General features: G+C 45.0%; 1 non-coding gene and 1 pseudogene across 1 annotated transcript; both read left to right on the top strand.

Moving 5' to 3' along the window:
- Positions 1 to 25,380, top strand: part of LOC121164566 — a 41,650-nt pseudogene that overhangs the window by 1,039 nt on the left and 15,231 nt on the right.
- LOC121164577 lies at positions 21,526 to 21,639 on the top strand. Its single transcript, XR_005885129.1, has one exon. It is a non-coding gene; the product is annotated as a small nucleolar RNA SNORA16B/SNORA16A family (small nucleolar RNA).

Here is a 25,380-nt window from a genome sequence, read left to right as displayed (position 1 = left end):
GCTGGATTTCCAAGGCAATGTAGTCTTACTTTATTTTTTCGGAAGGTGACCGGCCTCATGGCTGCAGCCCCAAGCCCTTGTGCTCTTCACCCTTCTGCCCGGGTGCGATGCAACGCAGTCAACAGCCTCAACAGCTGTATCAGAGAGATGCCAGGAACCACCCTCCTGAGACCATTCTGGAAGCAGAGGGTGGTTCAGCAGGCTCTTACCAGGCTCCATACTGCTTGTTGCGGGAAAAGCAAGGAGCTGACCCACGGACGGAGCGAATCTGCCGCGCGGGACCAGAAGGCAGGGATGAGGGGCATGTGGTCACTCAGGGCCACCCTCTTCCCATGTGAGCAAGCAGGGCACTGAAGCCTGCGGGGACAATGTCTACACAGTGGGGGCTAGGGTCTTCCATACGGGTGTGTACAGTGGTAAGTGGTGGGAGCCAGGCCAGAAAGTGGCAGGTCTCAGAGGAACAGGAAGTGTTGCTGGGAGCTAGGAATCCATACCTGTCCTGGGTCTGGAATGACCAGGACAAAGAGACACGAGGTGAGTGTGTGTGTGTGGGGGGGGGGTTCCCAAAGAGTCAGCGCAGGTTTCCTGAGGCTCAACATTTTTAAAAGCACTTTGACAAGGACAAGATAATGACTTGGTGACCACCAAGTCAGTTATACATCCATTTCTTCTCTCTCTCTCTCTTTTAAGATTTACTTATTTTTATTTGAAAGAATTACAGAGAGAAGGAGAAGCAGCGAGAGCAGGGGATTTTCTATCTAGTGGTTTGCTCCCCAAATGGCCGCAGCAGCTGGAGTGGGTTTGTCCAAATCCAGAGCGCAGGCGCTTCATCTGAATTTCCCGCATTGGCACAGGGCCCGAGCACTTGGCCCATCCTCTGCTGTTTGCCAAGGTGCACTAGCAGGAAGCTGGATTGCAAATGGAGTACATGTGCATCCATTTCAAATTGGAAGCTCAAACTCATCACAAAGAAAAACCACTGTAGGACCCAGCAGCATTGTAGCCAAATGCCTAAAGTGACGTACACGTGCTAGAATTCTATATGGCCGCCAGTTCATGTTCCAGCTGCTCCACTTCCCATCCAGCTCCCTGCTTGTGGCCTGGGAAAGCAGTAGAGCATGGCCCAAAGCTTTGGGACCCTGCACTCATATGGGAGACCTGGAGGAGGCTTGTGGCTTCTGGCTTCGGATCAGCTCAATTCCAGTCATTGCAGCTACTTGGGGAGGAAACAGAAGATCATTCTCTCCTTCTTTCTGTAAATCTGTCTTACCAATAAAAATAAAATAAAATTTAAAAAACAACCCAAACAAACAAATAAACAACAACAACAACAAAAACCAAAATCGCTTCCACCACAGACATCTTGGGAGACAGGGTCAAAACAGATAAGAGGAAATGTATGCCTGGAGGAGGGGGCAGCACTGGGCCCAGGAGAAAAGTGACACCACCACTGACCTTCTCACTCCACAGAAACAAAGGTTCCTGAAAAACTCAAAGAGAATCAGAAGGCTCAGTCACACCTCAAGGAGACTTTAGCTCATCCCCAGCCCTGGAGGAGCACCTGGGCTGCCCCGGACCCCAAGCCCAGCCTCTTCCTGCTAGGGGACAGCCCAGACACAGATAATGGAAAGTACATAAAGGACCAGATGTGGCTGCCTGGCTTGTCCCAGAAGCAGCACCCTTGCCCTGAAAACATTCCTCATTGCTGAGCTGATGCAGAACCCTGGGGCTCGCCCACCCAGGAGCTGCTCCTGCAGACTCCATGGAGTAAAGGGGAGCGTGATCCTTTGCCAGGTCCTAAACCCAGCCCTCTCATAACCCTGGCTTCCCAGGGCAGACAAACTCAAACGTTGCTGATGGTTCTTTTCCTGAAAGGAGCAGGAGATTGGAGCTCCCTGAAATCCTGGGGGTGCAGGGCAGGGCTGTTAGCCTCTCTCCTGCTTGACAGGCTGGCAGCATGGGGAGCGACCTCTTGTTAGGAATTGAGTGGATGCACAATGAATCAGCAGCTAAGTCCTTACCTTGCACACACTGGGATCCCATATGGGCACTGGTTCTAATCCCAACAGCCCCTCTTCCTAGCCAGCTCTCTGCTTGTGGCCTGGGAAAGCAGTCAAGGACAGCCCAAAGCCTTAGGACTCTACACCCATGTAGGAGATGCTGAGAGCAGTAGGCAAGCCTGCGGGCAGCCACAGACAGGAGGAAAAGGGAATTTCTCATAGTCTCATTTTTTTCCTGTATAAAACGGGAATGAAATGAACCGTAAGCATGAGAGCTTTACAGTAAAATGAAGTTGATAGGGATTGCAAGAGAGAGGATTTGAACTTAGCAGTGAGAATGGTGCAAGACGAGATTAACCTAAGACAAGTGAGAGCACTGATGGAAAGTTATGAATCCTAGCTAAGCTAGGACACCATACAGCTTAGCTGGAACATTAAAATCACAGTTTTAAAAAGTCAGTGTGCTTGTATGTTTTGTGATCTTCACGGCTATGCTTTCCGAGATGTGGGATCAAAGGCAGTGACTGCGCTAGGCTGGGGGATTCCCTGGGCTCATGTCAAGTTTCTTTAGTAAACACACATTGGTTGTTTTAGGGATGCATCACCCAATTGCACCGACTGGACAGAGCTCTTGTGAGCTCTGCTCTCCCAATGCTGTGATCTAAGGACAGAAGGCAGGGGGCGCCAGCGAGGCAGGCCAGCAGGGTGGGAGGCAGGAGTTGGAGATGAGACCGTGTGGCACAGACTGGTGGCCAAGGAGGACATGCCAAGGCCGAGGGGCCAGCAGTGATTCCGGGTGGGGCGGTGAGAGCTCCTAGGGGAGAGGCAGAGGCCCGAGTGAGAAGAGCGCTGACTTTGCTGGGGCCCAGCTGGGGGGCTGAGCAGATGCAGGCCACGCTGCAAGGGACAGGCCGTATGCGCGGGTGTGCGTGTTTTCAGAAGGTTTGTGGAAAACACACACTCCAAACCACTGCATGTGCATTTCAAACAGTTTGGAAGCCTCAAATAGATTCATGTTTTAATGCCATTTTCCCACAAACCATCTGAAGGACCCTCTGAACCCTCTGCCCGCCCCCCAGGAGCATGGCAGCAGTTAAGGCAGGGAAGGAGGCTTTGCTCAAAAGACAAGCTCAGATTCTCCACCAGTGAGGGACCATGGCCAGCAATGTGGAGAGGAAAGACAGGGCTGGTTCACTGGATCCACGTGGGCCACCATGGAGGAAGTTGAACATACTGCCCTGGTCCTACCACCCCACCCTGGAATGCCTGCGGGCCCTCATGTCCTGGCTCCAACTCCAGCTTCTTGCTAATTGCACACCCTGGGAAGCAGCAGGTGGTTGTTCAAGTGCTCAGGCCCCTGCCGCGCCCATGGGTGACCGGGGTGTGCTGTCATCATCCTGCCTCAACAAGGACCGGGCCCAACTGTGGCGGGCATTTGGGGAGGGAACCAGTAACTTGGAGACCCGGCTCTTTTGCAGTTTTTGTCTCTCTGCCTTTCAACTATTTATCAAATATTTTGGAAATGAGCACGAGAAACTCTGAAACGAATTCTCCAAGCGTCGTTAGAAATCAGCATGGTACAAACCCGTCCAGCTGTTTGTTGGCGGGGCATGAGTTTGGAAACAGATAGCTTCCCGTTTTGTTTTCGGTGTCCACAAATGGTGCGCACGGTAAGAACCTAAATCACCCTCAGCATCCTTCCTAGAATTCATTCCTTGCACCGAGCTCTGGATGAAAGCTGCTAGATGCCAGACCTCCGTTTCCAAGTCTCCCTGCCTCCTGTGTAGAAGGCCGGCTGCAGAAAAGCCACCGCTCGCCTGCCCGGCCCGGGAGTCCGCCGCCCAGTGGCTGTGGCATCTAATTGCAACCCTCAGCCTGCTCAGCTGCCAGAGGTGTCCTGGGGGGCGTGAGGCCCCGTGAGCCTCTTCCTTTCCCTGGCTCCCCACCTGCCTCCAGGAGTTAGAAGCCACCGAAATGTGAAAGTAAATAAATAACAAAGCCCAGCTGGAACGACCGAAGAACATGAGAGAGCTTCTGAATGTCCCTGCCCTGCGGGCCGCAGGCAGCTAGGGAATCTCACTCTTGGAGCGCCAAAAGCAACACAAGCTGCTGACCAGAAATACGGTTGCTTCCCCTCTCCCCTCCTCTCCGGATTCTTTTTCCATTACCTGCAGCCTTAGCCAGCGCCATCAGGCCAATGCACGGGGAGTGGGGCCAGCTTGCTTAGCTCAAGCACATGACATACTTGGGCCGTGGTCTGCCATGCTGGGTATGGGCCCACAAAGGGACCATTCTGGGTTCTCTTGTGAAAGGCCTCTTTTTTTTTTTTTAATGTCAAGTGGGACTGATAAGAGCTGGCCACACACAAACCAACCTTGTGCCCCCTCTAGCGTCGCTCCCTTGCACAGACTGGTGGTCTGAGAGAAGTCTGGAAGCTTCCTTGCCTCTTTGCCACTCTCTTACAAAAGGGGAACCACGGTTGGCACATCTGCAATCTGGAGAGAAAAGTGACATTGGGGCAAATTGTGTTCATTCAATCATTGCCGAATGTCAAGCAGGAAAACGGAGGCAAGTAAAATGTGAGGCACTGAATTCTGGCTTTCATCGCTCTGTTGAATTTATGGCCTCTGTTTGTTCTGTTTTCACTGTTTGATTCCTGCGTAGGCTGCCATGAGGGGATCTCCACCGGCTTTCTATTCTCTCAACATACAGCATGGAAAGCAAAAGCGCGCCTTCTTAGGACCCACCTGTTACCTTCTCAATCTGCCGGGCCGCGACATGCTCCTTTTCACTTTTTTAACCCATAAATCTTTTCTTAAAAAGATTTATTTATTTTTTATTGCAAAGTCAGATAGACAGAGAGGAAGATCCTCCGTCCGATGATTCACTCCCCAAGTGAGCGCAACAGCCGGTGCTGTGCTGATCCAAAGCCAGGAGCCAGGAACTTCCTTCAGATTTTGTACACGGGTGCAGGGTCCCAAGGCTTTGGGTCGTCCTCAACTGCTTTCCCAGGCCACAGGCAGCGAGCTGGATGAGAAGTGGAGCTGCCAGGATTAGAACCGGCGCCCATATGGGATCCTGGCACGTTCAAGGCGAGGACTTTAAACTGCTAGGCCATCACGCCGGTCCCAACCCATAAATCTTAAAACACACATTGACCAAAAAAGAAAAAAAAAAAAAAACCTTCTGATCTAATTCCTAATGGAGATGTTTTCTGAAAGTTCCATTCTGTTTTCTGCTCTGACACCTTCCACGGCTCCACTGTCCAAGCAAAGCGAGTGGCTCTCCCAGCAGGGCGTGCAGAAGGCTCCTGGGCTGCGTCTCACACCCCCAACAGGCGTTGCACCCACTGCATACAGCTGCTTCCCCTCCCAGAACCATGCCCTGACCTGCAGCTTTGGTCTAGGTCCCTCCCCCACCAGCCCTGCTTGGAAATGTTGATTCACACTTCAGTCTCCTGCTCAGCTCAAACGCTCTGTGCAAATGTCACCAGGAAGGGCTTGGTGCACTGCCAACCCTCACAGCACTTCCCACTGTGGCTGGGGGGTGACTGGCTGGCTTGGTCCTTCCCACTCTTTTGCGTTGCTCATATGGAAGATGCAGTATGGTTATGTGAAGATAGACGATGGATAAATGGAATGGGGGCTCTAAGACACAACTTCGTTTTCTTTTTTAAGATTTATTTTTATTTGAAAGGCAAATTTTTACAGGGGAGCTAGAAAGAGGTATCTTCCATCCATTGGTTCACTTTCCACGTGGCTACAATGGTTGGAACCAGGAGCCAGGAGTTTCTTTTGGATCTCCCACATGGAGGCAAGAGGCCACAGACTTGGGTCCATCCTTGGTGTTCTCCTAGGCCATCATCAGGGAGCAGCACTGGAAGCAGAGCAGCCGGGGTACGAAGCAGCATCCATATTGGATGTTGGTGCCACCGGATGGAAGATTAACTTGTTATACCACTGCTTTGGTCCCACGTGTCTTTGAGTACGTTATTACAAGGAGCATCTTTTTGCACCCGCTTCCTGTTTGTTAGTGTCTTATGCTTCATTTGCTGATGCTCAGAGCTCAGGCCAACAAGGACTCTCCACTGTTATTCCATCAGCCTCGTTCCCCAGACAATGCTGCCCTAGGCTTCAGACCTCTTGGCTCCTGTAACAGTGACATGTCCTGGGACACCAGGGCTGTTGGGCCTGCTGATGGAGCAGGGAGAAGCGAGCAAGTTACACTGCGGTGTCAGTAACTGGCGTCAACTCCCTCGTTTCACGTCAGAAATTTCCGCGTGTATTGCATTCAGCAGTGAGGGTTGTGCAATGACCATTTCTCTGCCAGAGGACAAATGGGTAGTACAGGAGGGAGAGACTGCATTTGTAATTCTTTTGAAATGTATTTAAAAGGTAGAGACACAGAGATAGTGAGACAGAGACACAGAATGAGAGAGTTCTGACCACTGGTTTACACTCCAGGCACCTACAGTAACCAAGGCTGAAGCCAGAAGCAAGGAGTAACCCATGTATGCCAATTGAATGGCAACCCCTCCGCCCCCCCGGCCCACACTGCTTGAGCCATGGTGTACTGCTTCCCAGGGTGGAAAAGAAGCTGGAATTTGGAGCACACAGGGACAACGGATATAAGCATCCCTGCTACGCCTAATGCCTGCCTTAGGAGAGAGATTCAATCAGGAAGCCATGCATTGTCCAAGGGGACCTGCTTCACCCACAGCCCAAGCTGAGCTGTGAGAGCCCCCGTCCCCTGGTGGAGGCCCTTGAAGGCTCAAGGTCTCTGAGGTCCTTGTTCAGAATGAGAAGAGGAAATCTGGGATTAGGACAAGCGGAGAATGGAGTTGAGAGATAAGGAAACAGAAAGAAAAGAAAGGGAGGAAGAAAGAAGTCTTCAGGGAGTGTTGGATGCAGTATGACACTTGTCTTGCACATGCTCAGTGTGCGAGCAGAGAGTCTTCACAGGATGTGTTGGTTCTGATGGAAACAGGAAACACGTGAGGAAGTCTGAAGGAGAGGAAGGAATGTTTGGGAAGATAAAGCCACACTCCATCAGCCCAGGGTTGGTGCTTGGCTGGGCGTAAACTAGGACAGACAGGAACACAATAGCTTTCTGGTGCGAGTCAAGTGGTCAGCAGGGACAGGGACCCCAGACGCCATGACCTTTCCGGCTGCCCCCAAGGAGAACATGGAGACAATCATCCAGATGTGTGAGCCTGCCCTCCAGTTGCTTTTTCTTAGTTCCAGAGTTTCAGGCAAACAGTATCTAATGTCATCATAACACACAAGAATCTCAATTCCTCACTTAGCATAGTCTCAACCACAATTTCAACTGTAGTCTGCTAGGAAATAATCTCTAACTGCCCAGTTAAGGCTCTTTGTCGGAGCTCCCACAGGCCTAGGACCCTGCTGGAAGGTTCTCAAGGCTAGTACTGCGGCACAGCTCATTAAACTGCCCGTATTATGTCGGCACCCTATATCAAAGTACATGTTCAGGCTGCTCCACTTCCCATCCACTTCCTGCTTGTTATGCACCTGGGAAAGCATAAAATGTTGGTCCAAGAACCTGGTCCCATGTTGCCTACTTGGGAGACCCAGACGGAACTGCTGGCTTTTGGCTTCCGCCTGGTTCAATCGGCTGATGTGGCCACTGGGGGAATGAACTAATGGATGGCAGGTATCACGCTTTCTTTGTGTCTCACCTCTCTTTTTGTGTCATTCTACCTTTCAAATTAATAAAATTAAAGGTAATGATATCAACTAAGTGTTCTTAAATCACCTGAGTCTTTTAAAAACAAGATTTATTTATTTTTTATTGCAAAGTTAGATATAAAGAGAGGAGACACAGAGAGGAAGATCTTCCATCTGATGATTCACTCCCCAAGTGACCACAACTGCTGGAGCTGAGCCAATCTGAAGCCAGGAGCCAGGAGCTCTTCCGGGTCTCCCTCTTGGGTGCAGGGTCCCAAGTCTTTGAGCCATCATCGACTGCTTTCCAAGTCCACAAACAGGGTACTGGATGGAAAGTAGGGCTGTCAGGATTAGAACTGGTGCCCGTAGGGGATCCCAGCATGTTCAAGGTGAGCATGTTATGCCATTGCACTGGGCCCAAATTCCCTGATTCTTTATCCAAGGTCCTTTACTATGTATACTCCGAGACAGAGATTAGAGACAAAGTCCTCTACATTTGGTAACCATAGCTAAGGATGGCACATGGCACTTGGCATACAATTGCCATCCATTGATCTTGTACCACGTAGACCAAAGCAGACATCCAACTTAAGATATATTTTTTTATTGGAAAACCAAATATACAGAAGGAGAGACAGAGAGGAAGATCTTCCATCTGCTGATTCACTCCCCAAGTGGCTGCAACAGCTAAAGCTGAACCAATCCGAAGCCAGGAGCCTAAACTTCTCACTCGGATCTCCCACTTGGGTGCAGGGTCAGCTGGTTTCACAGGACACAGGAGGGAGCTGAATGGGAAGTGGGGCTGCCGGGATTAGAACCAGGGCCCATATAGGATCCCGGTGTGTGCAAGGTAAGGACTTGAGTTGCTAGACTACTGTGCCAGAGTCTAGACATGCAACTTGCATATTTGTCGAACTGAATCAGACTTGGCCCCACTTAAAAACAAGAGGCGAAAATGTATATAGGACTGTGCGCCAGTGACTGATCCGTGTATTTTATTTACTTAGATGACAAAGAAACAGAGACAGGCAATGACAGACTCGCCACCGACTCCTCAGACACCTGGAAAGAGGCTGGACTGGGGCTGGAAGTAGAAGTCAGGAACTGAACAAAAGTCTCCCATGGAGGTGGCAAGGACGCAGCCAGGTAGCCATCACTACTGCCTCCCAGAGTCTATACTAGCAGGAAGCTGCAGCCAGGAGCCCAAGCCTTACATGCAGCTTAGATAATCCATGTGGGATATGGCTGTGCTAACTACCTGTCCCCCTAATCCGGCCACTTTCACTGCATGAACTCATTTAATCTTTGCAATAAATAACCTTCTGGGATATATACTATTACATTTGAAAGATGTATCATTTAACAGGTAAAGTTTCAGAGTCTGAGATAATAGTGATCATTCATCTGCTGGCCCACTTTCCAACTGTTTGCAATAGTCAGTGATCGGCCAGGCGCAAGCCAGGAGCCTGGAATGCCCTCTTGGTCTGCCACATGGGTGACAGGGGCCCAAGTACTTGAAATATCTTCATCTTCTTTCCCAGGTGCATTAGCAGAGAACTGCATTGGAAATGGAGCAGCCAAGACTTGAATCTAATTGAATACTGACCTCTGGGATGCTAGTATTATAGGTGGTGGTTTAACTTGCTGCACCACAATGCCATCCCTCTATACTATCACTTTTTAAGTGTATTTAATTATTTTATTGTATTTGAAATACAGAGTGATTAGGAGTAGAGGGCAGAAGAGACAGAGGGAGAGAGATCTCCTGTTCCCTGATTCACCTCCCCAAATGACCTCATTGGCAGGGGCTGGGCTAGGTTAAAGCCAGATCTCCTGTGTGGGTAGCAAACAAGAGCATAGGCCACCTTTTGCTGCCTTCCCAGGCAAACTAACAGGGAGCTGGATCACAAGCGGACCAACCAGAACTTGAACGAGTGCTCCTGGATGGGTTGCCGGTGTCACAGGCTGCAGCTTAACCCACTGCACTACAATGCCAGCTCCTGCATTATTATTTTACAGACAAGAGAGGTGAGACACAGAGAGAAGGGATATCTGGCCCAAGGACACAAGGAAATAAAAGGCACAGAAGGCTGTGGACCTCTGCATGGAGGTTGCAGTGCCCTTTTTCGCAACCACTGCACAACCTCTTGTAATCTTGCAAAACCTGCAACTCCACATTCACCCTTCCCATTCAGTTCTCCAAATCTGGACGGACAGGAGGATGAGTACGCTGTGACATACCTTGAGGACTTTACAGGGCTGCCTTGTGTTTACCTGACTCCAATATGTCCATGCACTGGCTTCTCTTCCAACAACCTCCCTACGTGATGAGCAGACCCCAATTTGCGAAGTAGCAGCTGAGAAGTCCTGCACACTTAGTGTGACAAAGATCCCTCACTCACTGCACTTGCTGCTGTTGAAGCAAGCTCCTAATCTCCCCGGCCTGGAGCAGAACTCTCCTCTCTCACAACACCTGAGAAATACAAACACGGGTGAGCATCCTGCATCGGAAATGCTCCCAAACTGGAAAACGCGTAGTGCTGCCACAACACTAGGAATATCCTCCAACTCAAAGTGCTGCTTCCTGCACAGAATTATCAAAGGTGCACGAAATCACATTCAGCCTCTGTGTCTACAGTATAAATAAGATGGAGATAAATTTCATGTCTAGACTTGAGTCTCCTCTCTAAATAAAAGATCTCACTACATATATGTTAATATTTCAATATTGGAGTGGTGGGCGGGGGCAGAGAATCCAAAATCTGAAACACTTCCAGTCATATAGACATTTCAGATAAGTACTGTTGAAGATCAAAATGGTTCTGCCCACTTTAGAGATGCAAATGTGCATTATAATTATCTGAAATGGAAAACCAGAATATAATTTTAGATAGAATGTGCCTTGGCGAGGTTCCTTCAGCTCTACAGTAAGCGCTGTGGGAGCCATGCCTGGAAGGACAGCTCTGTGCTTACCATTGGCAAATCCCAATCCACAGTGCGAGTAGAGATCAGCATGGCACATTTGTACATGATTACAGGTTCAACTCAAGATAACACAGTGGCATACAAATGGTACTATCTCCGTAGCAAACGTTTGTTTACATAAGAGATGGGGTTGGAGACAGACCTAACCCAGCGATTGCAACTACCAGTGTGTGCTTAGGCTCATGTGGGTGATGGACTGAGCCAGACCCTGCACTGGCAAGCACACACTGGCGTCAGGTCTGGGATCATCTCAGACAAGGTCTCTTTAGGGATCTTTCCAACTGAACTGCTCCACTCAGAACTCCAACCATGGGAATAATTGTAGCATCTACGAACTGACCATAGAGTGCATGTATCAGAATTGGACCTCCTCAGTGGCTTAGACGGAGCAGCAGACAGCATGTCCAGATGCATGTGGAGGATATGGTCATCCATTGGGTCATCAAAGGACATTTGATACAAAAACAGATGAAGAAGGACAAAACAAATTGGATAACTACCCCAGGCAAGCATTGACAACAAATATCTGGGTGAATGGAGACTTTAAGGTGCAATATATCAGCCAATGGACCTTGGAAGGATTTCCCCATCATTGGATCAGTGAGATCAACAGCATTTCAGAATTATTGAAACCCCTTGCGCAGAACCCTCAGAGCAGCAGGGACCTTGGGATGATTCGGGGTGCCTATTCCGCATCCGTGGGTTAGGATGCTGAATGCAGTTAGGATACTGGATGCGGCTTTTCCCCTTCTTTCCACCTTTCCCCAGATACAGGAGGAAGAATGAGAAAATTCGGAAACAATTGTCTTACCCACTTTCCCCAACCCTCGATCCTTCCTATGCTGATCAATTTTTATTTTATAAAAATATGACCCTGTCTTCCTAAGTTGATATGTAAATCTTTATAACAAGTTTTTTTTTTTAATTTGTGTAAATCTGTGTCCACATAGCAATGAAAGTAGAACAAATATCAAACTTCATTTTTATTTTTGAAGACTTAATTTTTCCATCAATAAAATAATATTTGAGTGACAATAAACAATGCCATGTGATACACATATTTATTATGCAAATCTGATTTCTCCTGCCAACATTTCAACCAAATCAGTTATTATATACTTCTCATTAGGACATTAACATAATTTATGTTCTAATGACAAATTAAGAGAAACACAATTGCACCAAATACACATATTTTCAATATATTTTATCAAAAACATAAATCCTCAAGAGAGGAAGATAAAAGTATTATTAACCTGTGCTGTCAGAACGATTTTTCTTCCAGAATACTCAAGGTTACTTATAAAGATGAAAAGTCCAATTATAAATACTGGCTTTTACATTAAAACCGATTCTAAAAAACTTAAATTACTTAGCTTTTGCAGTTTTAAGTATCTTGGAATAATCTCATAAAAAAACTAGATTTCTGAATCTTGAATGTTTTTCTCAATGCATATATAAACTACCACAGACCCCCCATGTGCCATCCAGCCCTGCCTATACACAACTGTAACAGTTGTATGGATATTTCTCAAAGATTTAGTTTATTTTTGTTGGAAAGTCAGATATACAGAGAGGAGGAGAGACAGAGAGAAAGATCTTTCATCTGTTGATTCACTCCCCAAGTGGCCGCAATGGCTGCTGCTGCACTGATTCATATCCAGGAGCCAGGAGCTCTTCCAGGTCTCCATCGTGGGTGCAGGGTTCCAAGGCTTTGAGCCGTCCTTGACTGCTTTTGCAGGTCACAAGCAGGGATGTGGATTTGAAGCAGGGCTGCTGGGATTAAAACCTGTGCCCATATGGGATCCTGGCACGTGCAAAGCAAGGTCTTAGCCACTAGGCAATTGCGCTGGACCCCGAGTCATATGAATTTTACAACTGATTGCAGAGTGTTCCTCAGACATCATGTACAATTGTTGCAAATGCAGAATCAGACAGCAAAGCAAATTGAAGGACAGGAGGCACAGCAGGCTGACCACATGTCTCCGGGCAAGCCTCTGGCATGGCATGCCTCTTCTGTCTAGAGTCTGTGACTTCACTTTTTACTTACATTTTTAAGTCAGGAGTAATTTTGAAACTTTAATTTCCGAAGAGGTCAGTTTTCTGAACATTTTGTTTTCATTTGTAATGAATTATGACTATAACCTGTAATGACAAAAAGCTGAACCTTCAGAATTTCATGTATATAGTATATTTTTGTGAATGTTCCTTTGACTTATAAATGATGTCTATATTTAATCAAATAGATGACAGTATCACATGTGTACATAATAGAATCATATAAATATAAATACCTGATATAGGTAATGATTAATTCAGTTAATGTATATCTCACATACTTGCGCATGTGTTGTAAGAAATATACATTGTAGGGCCCAGCGCGGTGGCGCAAGTTGTTAAGGTCCTCGCCTTGCACGCCCAAGATCCCATATGGGCGCCGGTTCTATCCCGGCAGCCCCGCTTCCCTTCCAGCTCCCTGCCTGTGGCCCGGGAAAGCAGTCGAGGACGGCCCAAAGCCTTGGGACCCTGCACCCGCGTGGGAGACCCGGAAGAGGCTCCTGGCTTCGGATCGGCATAGCACCGGCCGTTGCGCTCACTTGGGGAGTGAATCATCGGACGGAAGATCTTCCTCTCTGTCTCTCCTCTCTGTATATCCACCTTTCCAATAAAAAATTAAAAATAAATAAATAAATAAATATACATTGTTTTTACACCTTGCAATCTTACTTATACCAAGTTTATAGTTTTTTATATACATGATTTGGTGCAAACCCATTTGTAGCTTACATATTTTTATAAATGATTTTTTCCAATGTTAACTAAACTTCTTTCATTCTGTTTAGTGCTTTGAAATTAAACTTTCATAAGAGTTATTTTTACTCCTATTTTCCTTCACTATCATTCACTTCATGTAATACTCATGTATCCCTTTATTTTAAATTAATAGTTTCACTTTGGGTGGTTTCCGAAGAGGCAGTAGATAACCAGATTATATTTTTAAGAATTGCAGTCTGATTGTCCCTGTTCTTCAGACGACGATTCCGTCCACTCATACTTATTGCAGTGATGAGAATGCAAGCAAAGAGAAGAAGCAAGGGAGAAGTGCAGCAGGGTGGGGTGGGGGACTTAGTCACTGAACCCGCCCTGTCCTAAGGACACTCTGCGTATGAACTTGAACTTCCCTAATCTCCAGCCCCCCCGTGCGGTGAATCACTGTCCCAAACGACTTCTCCAATTTGAGCTTGCTACTGATCTCACTTTGTTTTTCCCTTTTCTTTAGTTTTTAAAATCTGATCAAGTGGCTTCTCAGAACATTATGCTTCCCTATTAATTTGGAGTGCTGTGGAATTTCCTCTCCCATAATGGTTACTTTTCTTCTCCAAGTGTCCTTAATCTGTCACATAATTCTGTAGTATTGCTTGAAAACAAAACACCAACTGCTTGTTCAGCCAAGGTTTCTTCTGCCCCACCTCTCTCCATATTACCATATGGGGAGGCATTTAGAACGCCGTGCGTCCTCCCATTCCTCTTTACCCAAAATGGGATCTCTACAGAAGCTTATTTCCCCCAGTAGCCAGCTCACTGGATTGTGGTTGTTCAGTTCTGGAACAGTGCTGCAATTTCCCCTGTAGAGTGCATGGTCTATAACTTTGTTTTAAGACTTGTTGGGTAACATTCAACATGCACTTCCAGACAGTCTGTCATTACTACTTTAGATTTCTGTTTAGATCCGTTGTTCCTGCGATAGTCAAAGATCTCCTAATTTATAGAAAAGAAGTGAGATATGTGCTCCATTGCTTCTCACTTACATATAGATTGTTTCATCTCTCTTGAAATTTGAAGGATTTTTCAATCAATTTGAAGGACAGTTTTGCATGGACGTGCCTGCTGGCATTCAATGTATATTCAGTACTTACCCTGTGCTGGGTACAGCTCTGAACAGAGTTTATGCATTCATTCATTTATCCTCACAAAAAAACACTTTTGATTATGTTACTTCCATTTTACATATTACAAAACTGAAATGCGGGAATTAAGCATATGGTCAAATTCAAGGCGCTCACAGGCACAGGAGCAATAAGATTTCAAGGCCAAATGGTGTGCCTCTAGCATTTGTGTTGTTCACTGCTCACCACGTGCACTGTTAAAAACACAGCAAAGCTGAACTAAGAGAATTTGTTGTGGTACAGTAAGTTAAGTTTTTGCTAGGGACACCCATATCCTATGTTGCAGTGTCCGTTCAAGTCTCAGCCAATCTCTGCTTTTCATTCAGCTTTCTGCTGAATAGCCCGGCAGGCACCAGATGATGGCCCAAGTGGGAGACTCAGTTGGAGTTCCTGATTCCTGGTTCTTGGCTTCCACCTACCAAAAGAGCAAAGATTTATCTCTCACTTTATCTCTTTCTGTCTCTCTCTCTGTGTGCATGTGTCTCCCTCACTGTCACTCTGCTTTCAAATAAATATTTTTTAAAAAGCTGAACTTCAGTGAACTTAGTGGTATAGCAGATAAAGTTGCTACTTATGGTGCTGGCATCCCACACGGGCACTGGTCCCACTGCTCTACTTCCAGTCCCGCTCTGGGAAAAGCAGTGAAAGATGTCCCAAGTGTTTGGGTCTCTGCCCACATGGGACCCACATGGGACACCACAATGAAGCTCCTGGCTCCTGGCTTCTGGCCCAACCCTGCCCGTTGTAGCCATCTGAGGAAGCAGGGGGTTGAGGGGAGGGAGATGGATTGAAAGGTGTGGACATAAGAAAGATCTTTCTCCCTCTTGCTTTCTCTCTCTTTCTGTAACTCTTTCAAATTCAGAAAATTTTACAAATACATAAGTAAATAATGTAAAAACTTATCTGAATCTTGGTACCATCACCTCTGATCTAATTCTTTAACCAAACTAAAAAGAAAATATTGTTTTTCTATACTCCCACTAAATACTAAAACACATGGGTATCTCCCTCATCAAGCACATCTGTCATCATCTAAAATACCAAGGGGATCTCCAATTCACTTCATATTGCACACTATCTTCCTGGAGTTCATGGTCAGTCCTGCAAGTCTCAGTCCTCACTTTGAGGTACCAATTCCAAGTCCAGACCTCCTGCAGCTCTGATGAACTAGCTGTAAACCAGTGGCTTCCAAAAGTCCTTCCTTGGGTTAGGTCATTCCATAGTATGGCTCACAGAACTCAGGGAAAATGTATTTATTGCACCAATGTTACCCATTTCTTACAAAGAATATTGTACAGAATATAAATGAGCAGCCAGAAAAAGATATACAGGAGTCAGGTCCTGACCAGATGAGCTTCTTACCTCTGGAATTAGGAAGACAATATCCCCCCAACCCACAGATGTGCTCTTGTTCACCAACCTGAAATCTCTCTCAAAATTTTAATAGTGAGCACTGCTACAATAGTAAGAATGATGAAATCATTGGTCACCAGTGGTTTTCCTCAGTCTCTAGTCTAGGTCAGTGGAAGGAGCTCAAGGTTCCCATCCTCTTATTGCAAGGTTGGTTCCTCTAGTGATCAGCCCCTGCTCCTCGAAAGTCACCTTAGCATCAGTTCAAGTGTGGATAGAAAACATTGTTGTTACTAACCATAGATGTTTCTTTCACCCTTGTCACCCAGAATATTCCAAGATTTTAGGAGTTTTATGCTAGTAATTAAAGACAAAGTTCTAATACAATCATGTGTCATTTAACAATGGGTTGTTAGAGACAATCACAAAAAGAGAAATACCATATGTTTTCCCTAATATAAGGAATCTATCATGCAAATTGGAATGTATAGTGATGGAGTAATGAAAGCTACCATATGCAGAGCGAAGACACAATGCAACATGCATCTCTGCTTTCAAACAGAAGATGGACTATGAATGATAGCATTGGATATATCTAGACAATGGGATGATGGACTGTCTGACATTGTCTGTACCAGTACTGTTGGGGCACACTTAAATAGCAGACTGATGGAATTGTAACTCTTTATGAAGAGTGTGACATTATGGGAAAAATCAATCAGGGGCCAGAAAATAGGGGAGCGGGGTATCCAAGACTACACAGAATTGTATGATGAATTTCAAGAATTAAAATATATATATATATAATTTAAAAATAGGGTGAGTTTAAAAAATTTAAGAAATTGGATATAAAAACAAAAAACAATGGGTTGTTGTTATGAGAAGTGAGTTATTGGGCAATGTTGTCATTTGTCCATCACAGAGTATACTTTACTGAAACCAGAAACACTGCAGCATCACCAGGCGATCTGATCTTGTGCACTGTGTTATTAACCCAAACCTCATTGCACAACGAATGAATCTAAGTATTCGTTGTTATATAGTGAAGATTCTGCAGCACTCAACTGTAAGCACATTTTTTAAATGAATTCTAGAAGGAATCTAGAGGGAAACCCCAGAATTGGCCAAGGAAGCTGACATCTATGGGAGAGAGTCTGGAACCGTAAGACAGCTCTGCCCACGCGGCATATCCATGAACCACCTGCAACGTGTGCAGAGTCTGGCTCTCTCCGTCATCTCATCTTCCCCCAAAGTTTTCACCTTAATTGACTCAACTTGCTTCTATAGTAACACCTCTCATATTTTAAAAATAAAAACAAAGGGCCTGGAAAGATGGCTCAGTGGCTAAACCCTCGTCTTGTATGTGCTGGGCTAATTTACAGGCCCCAGTCCATGTCCTGGCTGCTCCATTTCCCATCCAGCTCTCTGCTCGTGGCCTGGGAAAGCCATCAAGGATGGTCCAAAGCTTTGGGACCCTGTACCCATGTGAGAGACCCACAAGAGGCTCCTGGCTCCTGGCTTTGGATTATCTCAGCTCCAGCCATTGCGGTCATTTGGGGAGTGAACCACCAAATGGAAGATCTCTCTCTTTTGTCTCTCCTTCTCTTTGTAAAATCCATATTTCCAATTTTAAAAACTTAAAGAATAAATAAAACAAAAAGCAAGAAGTAGCTTCTGAGTTTCTCATAAGCTCTTCATATAAGAATCTTCCCACCTCTCATTAACACTATTCAGGTAGAAAAAGAAAAACTTCCAAAGGACAACAATTAAGTACTGACAGCCTCTGGAAAGACTTTTCTGGGCTCTGTGTCTGACAGAACTTTACTTATACAAGCAGCCAGTGTTGTGGGGAATGGGGCAGCTTCCCATGCTGCTCAGCCTAGGCCTCGGAAAGCCAACACCAGGGTGGGAGGGATGCACTGTTACCATCTTTGCAGCACAGGCAGGTCCGGCAGTGACTTGCTGCCTCTACAGACTTCCCTCCCATTTGCATTCATGCTTGCTTCCGTAAACTACTCAGAAACTGACAATCCAGTAATAAAATGGGTCAAGAGTGGTATATTGCCTGCCTGGAGGTGTAAGTATTAGATGCAAAGCTCTCCCATGCCACCAGTCCAAGCTAACTGAACAATTTCCAGACTCTGGGAGTCTAGCTCATCGCTAAGTGTTTTTTGTTTGTTTGTTTGTTTGTTTGAGCTGACCTACACCTGCTGAAATGTAAAGGTGATTTGACCCATTCCCAGGGTGGCAGAGAAGACACACAAGCAGATCACATTGTGTGTATATGGGCAAAAATTTTCTCTGGTTGCCTGCAGGTTTTGTTAAGGATGTGGTTTGTAGACAAGAGAAATGACACATCACATTAAAGACCCTGAGAAATATCAGCTCTAAAATAGAGATTTCATTGGAATTCAAGAGAATATGCCAATTTGAAATAATAACAGAAAATCTAAGGGAAGAACGGGGTATGATAAAAAGGGATACAACAAGAGCAGAAAAGGTGAAAAGGAAATTTAAAAGTTCATGAAGAGTATGAAGCAAGTGAAAAATATAATTGCAGCATTTACAGGAGGCAGGAAAAAGTAGAAATAAAACTGCAGAATAGTCTGTTGGCAACTGGAGAATAAATTTAAGAAGTTTTTCCAGAATGTAAGGAAAAGAGTCCAAATAAAAACAAAGCAAGAAAAGACACTAGACGTGGAAGAATAAAGCTCCAGTGTCAGCACCAAAGTCCCCCAAGGAACAAACAAAATCTACCAGGGCCGGAGATGTCATCAGAATCATAACTGAAGAGCACTCTTTGAGGAGGAAGAAAGGCCACAGTTTTTGGTCCTTGAGACTGAGTGTGTTCCCCATATTCCAGGCACTATTGTCAACAAATGACTACACTCTAGAAATCTGCCGTAAAAGTAAGGATAATAAAAAAGATGAGGATTAAGCTCAAGAACCTAGGCACTGAACCACCAGGGAGGTCAAAGATAAACCCGCAGACACTTGTCATCGCTTGAAACATAAGCGTCTCTTTGGTAATTCGTCTTTGTGGGTTTCTGGCTAAAGGTCCTCTTCTCAGCCAACTGAAGACCTCACAAGACAAGAACTCTTCCTCCCCAGAAACCATCACTTGCATGTAGTAAGTTCTCAAGGAACGTTCAATGAAAATTAAATCGCAAAAAAACTTTTTGTGTGGTACTAGGAACAGAAAAAGAGACTGTAAGAAGTTATAAAAGAAATAGAAAGCTAAATAATCTTCAGATTAGCCATATCTGCTTTGAAAAGCAATACAAATGGTTTAAATATGCTGCCTTTTAAAAGCTTTTTTGCATTGCTTACACAGGGACATACAAAATTTTATATAATAGTATGTTCAGTAAAAAACAAAACCTAAAGTTTTGTATAATGAAATCTTAATTTCTGCTGTGGCCCCGAGAATGACTAGGAAAGAGGCTCCAAAAGTTAACAACCGTTATCCCAGCTGGTAGACGAGTTGTATTCTCTTCTGTATATATTTTTAGCGTGTTGTAAGTTATTTATAAGAAAAATATATTAATATTTTAATAAAAAGTTATATTGGTGATTTTTTTTTCTATCCCAAGATGCAGAAAATCAAACTCAGATTTAAACAGCACAAGGAATGTGTGATTAACATAACTGAGAGGTTGCCTTCAGTCAGGATCCTGGCTCCATTTTATGCTGATGTCTTGTTTTCTGTCTATTTCTGTGTTTAATGCATCCTCAGGTTTATATCCATCATGATGGTAAAACAGCTGCAATGGTTCCAAACGCTTCATCCCTGTAGAAACCACACAGAGCGCGAGGACTCTGGCCCAAGCTTAAACCAGTGAGCTGAGGTTGGGGGCAGCTGCGGGTTTATTTCCCCAGAGCTAAAACTAACAGTGGGATTGGCTGCCCTAGACATGTGGACCGCTATCAGAAATGGAGGGCTGTTGCAACTGGCTGTTTGGACATCTTGAATAAAAATAGTGCTTATCTAATTTTTAAAAATTGAAAGGCACGATGGTGCACTGAAAATATTCAGTCTGAACATCAAGAGATCTGAGTTCAAATTCTGATACTTGATCTTGACTTGAGAATTCAACATGACCAGGAAGCACAGGTCCTCTGTGTTCTCATCTGAGTTGCTGTCCCTGAGCACATGTTCATCCCATGACAACTTTGCCTGGTGTTCCAGCATTAAGGCAATCTGCCTTAGTGGGAAGAAAAGAAATTCTTAGCTCCTGGCCGAGCCTCGACAAGCATACCATCATGGCTGTTTCTTGTGAGCACTGCGCTCTTGTTTGACAATATAATGAGATCTGGTCAAACAGAAGAAAAATGTCTTGACCTGAATGTTTATATCAACCTTACCCAGGCCTCCTGCCCCCCAGGCAGTCCCTTTTCTGTAGAGAGGGTCGGGGACCTCTGGCTGCAGCACCCAGTTCTGACTGGCGTCATGCTATATCACACTACTTTTGCAATAGCTGAAGGTAGGAGAGTGTCTGTTCGAATTTCCTGAAATGCACTAGCATGTGTCATACTCTCCGTGGCATTTAGGGGCAGCTTGTTCCTCAAATTCCTGGGAGAGGATGGGAAGAGAAGGGGGAGAGTAAATGCAAGAGACCAGTGTCAAAGCAGCTTGGCTGGTAACACTTAGCAGAGTTGGTCTGGGGAGGAGCGGATCATGAGGGCTTCAATCTGCCAACCCGCAACCTGAGAAACCCTGTCTAGTTTCTGGGAGCCAATCCCCCGGTGTGGGCAGAGTGCTGAGTTAGGCTCATTGGCCAGTTCTTTTAAGTCAAGTCTATAGAGCATCATGGAACCGGAACGGGGAGAGTATTTACAAAATGTATACAAAGTATGTAGCCAATCAGAATAACTTGGCATGAAAAACACTCAAATGTGACAGACTTCGACCCATTCGGTGACTCCCTGGTACATTCACCTTAATTTTCTGCCAGCCAGACAGATCTTTCTCTTCCCGTGTCCTCCACCATAGATACCTAATCTGCATCACCCTCTCTAATTGCATGCCTTGCCTCTCCTGATTAGCTCCTGGAAAGCAGGGTCTGGCATCCACCACAGCCCTTGATAGCTAGAAGCAGCCCTTCAGAGGCACCAGTTAAAATGAATACAAAGATCAAGGTTACATAAGAAGGAATAAACAAGGACATGTCCTAAGGGGAGTGCTTCAGGATGCTCTGCATAGTATGCTGGTTTACCAACCACACTCCAGCCAACTGGTTTATTATCATTCTTATTAGTATTATTTCTAGCTCAATGACATTTTGCCAGCTGCGTCAAAAAAGCAGCCTCACCTCCACTCTCCAAGGCTGAAATAAGTTTTCAAATTACCTGTACTTCTTCATCCAGCCTTGATTTTTTATCCAAGCATTATTAGGACCTCCAGAAAACATGCTGAAGGGATGGATGATACAGATACACACACTAGTCCAAATACCAATAGGAGATTTTGAAGCAAGTCTTTGTTTCAGTGGCTCACAGTATTTATGCTGCGTGGGATAGCATTGCATTGCGCCGTGGCTCTTCGTTTCTATGTGCTGTCTCCTCCTTAGAAGCTGAGCTCCTCGGGGGCAAACAAGGGCCTTGAGTTTTTATGAATCACATTGTTTGGCATGTAGTAACAGTTACTCAATATTCATAGAAAATAAACAAAAGGTGTTTGGGATTGAGCCCCCATAAGATCTGGAACAGACATCGCTTTTTTTTTTTTTTTGGCTTTGCTTTCCTTTGACATGAATGATACTGCTTGTGGTTATTCTTAGTGATGCTAAGCATCTCAAGTTAGACATGGGGAACACTACATGGCTTAAGTGCCTGATGTGAAGTTTTTGTATATATTGATTTTAGGGGGTTAATTACTTCTTTTAAGTGTATACATGCAAACAATGAATAGTCTAAATGCCTTTCCCAAATGCCTTTTCCCAAACCCTAGGAAAGTCAAGTCTTCAAGCTCAAAGGGACGTCCTCAGCAAAAGCATGTGACACACTGAAGAGAGGAGGGAAACCAAGGACTAGAACTCAACAGACAAGTGGCCCAAAGGGCAAGAACACAGAAAGTCGTGCCCATTGCCCCCGGGGCATATGTATGATGTTAGGAATGAACGAAAGCTGCAAATTCCTTGGGAAATTGAGATATTCCTTTTTAAAATGATCTGTCCAGTTATCACTGGGGCAGCTTGCTCCTCAAGTGTCATTAACCTTCTGCCCTCCATCCCTAGCCCTGGGATCCCGGGGGGTATCTGTCTAACAGACGAGCTTCCAGAGGGGGTCAGTATTCCTCTCTTAAGAGCCCTCAGAGCAAATGACTGGACAGATTAGGACGGATTAGACAGATAACAACTCAGACCCTTTTACAAGCACATTTTTCACTCGACACTCAAACTCCCTTTTGTGCCCCACCGTCTCACACAACCCAGCGGCTGGATAGCATTACTGAAAGATCTCTGGGCGAGCGAGTGTGTGGAACTGTGCAAAGCCAGATGTTCTTGTAACCCTGTTTTACTGAGTTATTTATATCCATATAATATTTGACATTTCCTGTGTTGTTAAAGAGTTGGGGGCCCTTGACATATTTTTAAGAGAACAGTGCCGACTTTTCATTTTTTTTCTTTGATGCTCAGCACCAGAAATAAGTATTATGGAGAGGAGGCTGAATTAAACACATGCGTAGATACCCCAAGTCTACCTCAGTTTAATGCCTTTCATCTTAAGTGATCTTCATGAACAGAAAGATGCGAGAGTTCTCGAGCCAGAGTGGATGAATTAAACCTGCCCTACAATAAAAGCGTATACCCATGGGCCTCAAATAAGTCAGCCAATAGGCAAAGAGAAATTTTTAATAAATATTGGAAATATAATCCACATTTCTAGGACTAAACTTTATGGAGCCTTGATACATGAACTATATCATCTCTTTGAACTTGATAGATATGGAAAGGCTAGTTAAAATGTTTTCAGGCTTAGTAAAATATTAGCTGGCAGATTTCTCTGGCTAAATGAAATAATGGAAACTTTATGGAGTTGAAAGTATTTGGTTGATCCCCAGTGGTAGGAATACCTAAACGGTACGTGAAAGTTGATACAGCAGAAGGCAATCATCTGTTTTCTTTGCCTGTTGCAAGGATCTGTTCACAAAATGTTTCATTTTTAAGATTTCAAAATTTTTACACAAGCTTTCCTTTTCATAGGATGTGACATAAGAAGAGAGATCCTGGTGTCAGCCAGGTCTTCATATCTCTTGCTGCCCAACACAACACAACACAACACAACACAACACAACACAACACAACACAACACAACAGTCACTGAAAGAAGTAACCTGTGAAATATGGGGAGTCTTTTTGCTCTTCTGCATTGCTTAATGAATTTTTTTAAATCCTCTGTGCTTGAGTTTTTTAAAAGATGGGTCTCCTTCCTTTAAAAAAAAATGTTCTCTGTTTTTCATAATTTAGTTCCTTAGGCTCAGGGAGCTTTCCTCCCACCCTTTCCTACCTGCTCCCCCCCACACACACACACACTGTTTTCCCCTATATTGTTACAATATGTTTGTCCCTCAACAATAGTCACAAGTCGATCATTCTTCTATTTACGTGATCCTGACATTGTAAGTATAGACAACAGCAGAAAGCCCGGCATGCTACTGTCAAGATATATTGAACAGTTTCTTTGGGAGTGCATTATTTATTCAGAAGTAAAGATGCACTATGCAGTGTATCTCCACTCCATGGTATACTTGCCTTCATTATACAGATCCTCCAGATAACATGTGTATGCTTCCTTATATATCTTCTGATCTTGTCTTTTGCATGAAGTTTGCCTGATATAAGAGAAAACACGTGCTGTTTGTTACTTTGGGATTGACTTGTTCCTCTGAACATAATAGTCTCTAGTTGGGACCCTTTTGTTACAAATGGTTCAAGTTCATTCTTTTTAATGGCTGAGTAGTATTCTATAGAGTAGATGTACCACAGTTTCTTTACCCACTCCTCTTTCGATAAGCATCTGTGTTGTTTCTGAATTTTCTTCCTTAAAAGCAAAGGGAACCTGGCATTGTGGCATAGCAGATAAAGCCGCTGCATCCCATATGGACACCAGTTCATGTCCTGGCTACTCCACTTCTGATCAGGCTTCCTGTTAACAGTCTGTGAAAAACAGCATAAGATGGCCTAAGTGTTTGTGTCCCTGCACCCGCAGGCTTGCTCGCTGGACTCACAGATTCCCCAGCCCTTGACACCAGCAGAGTCTACACTGAGCAATTCCAGGGTCCCTCCTGGACTGCTGGGATATGGGAGGTACCTGGAAGACAAATAAGCTCAGGACCATTAACCAGCTTTTATTCTGGATCTGAGCCTGCTAGATTGTTCTCAACCCTGGCAAAGCTGGCAGTCTCTGAATCCTGGATCAAGATTTTCCTCATCCCCTCAACCTTCAATTCTCCTTTCTTCTAGCATCGCCAATTTACTCTTCCTTAGAAGACTCCAGGGATTTTTCTGCCTTGACATTTATCTTCCATCTTGCTTCTTCCCTATAACCTCAGAATCTTTTTCCTTACTGCCACTGACAACCTGTACTGAACCCTAGAAAATCTCGCTAAAATAGGAGCCATCTACCTGCTGGTACCAGTCAAAAGTTACAGGGGCATCATCAGAGGCATAGCCTCTAGAGTGCTGGCTCCAGTGTTTCAGAAAAGGCAACAATCCTGTTCCCAATCTTCTTCCTTCAGCCTTTGAATCTACACAGCCAGTGTGCCCTCCTGGTGTAATTTCCTTTTCTGAAGTGTGAATTTTGAACACCAAATGCAGTCCTTTATTTTATGAGGTTGCCTTGGATGGAACAAAGACTCAAAGCCAAGTACTATTTCCTCCAGATAATCTAATTTCTGAAAGTAACAATGGATTGATCTGATCAGAGCCTGCAGCTTTGAATCACAGCTCCCAAGGTGTGACTTTGGGCTAAGAAAGTTCATTTTACTTAAAGACTTTCATGATCATAAATAGTATCATTGTCCTGGTAAGCTCTCCAAAGAAATTGGGCTAATGAGTGTGGATAACGTAAGACAGTCTATCAACACCACTTGGAAAACAAGCAAACAAGATCCTCCCAGGTGTAAGAGCACTACGTATGTCTAAGTGTAGATCATGACATGCACCCAGATGATGGAAGGAAAGAATGGTATTCATTCCGTAAGATTTTGGAGCCATCACTTCAGATTCTAACTGAATAAAAGTAAGAGAATATAAGCCAAGAACCTGGTACAGGGAGTGCCTGCCACATAATAACTGTTCAGACAGAAAGAGAACCAGAGTGATGGTTGTAGCAGAGACAAGGAAGTGGGGGCACAGAGAAGAAGAGGATGCCTTCTCTTGAGCCAAGTCACCTCTTCTGATTCCTACC

Source organism: Ochotona curzoniae, unplaced genomic scaffold, assembly GCF_017591425.1.
Source record: "Ochotona curzoniae isolate NIBS_2020 unplaced genomic scaffold, NIBS_Ocur_1.0 contig_832, whole genome shotgun sequence".
NCBI classification, from domain to species: Eukaryota; Metazoa; Chordata; class Mammalia; order Lagomorpha; family Ochotonidae; genus Ochotona; species Ochotona curzoniae.
This window is presented reverse-complemented; position numbering and strand designations above follow the sequence as displayed.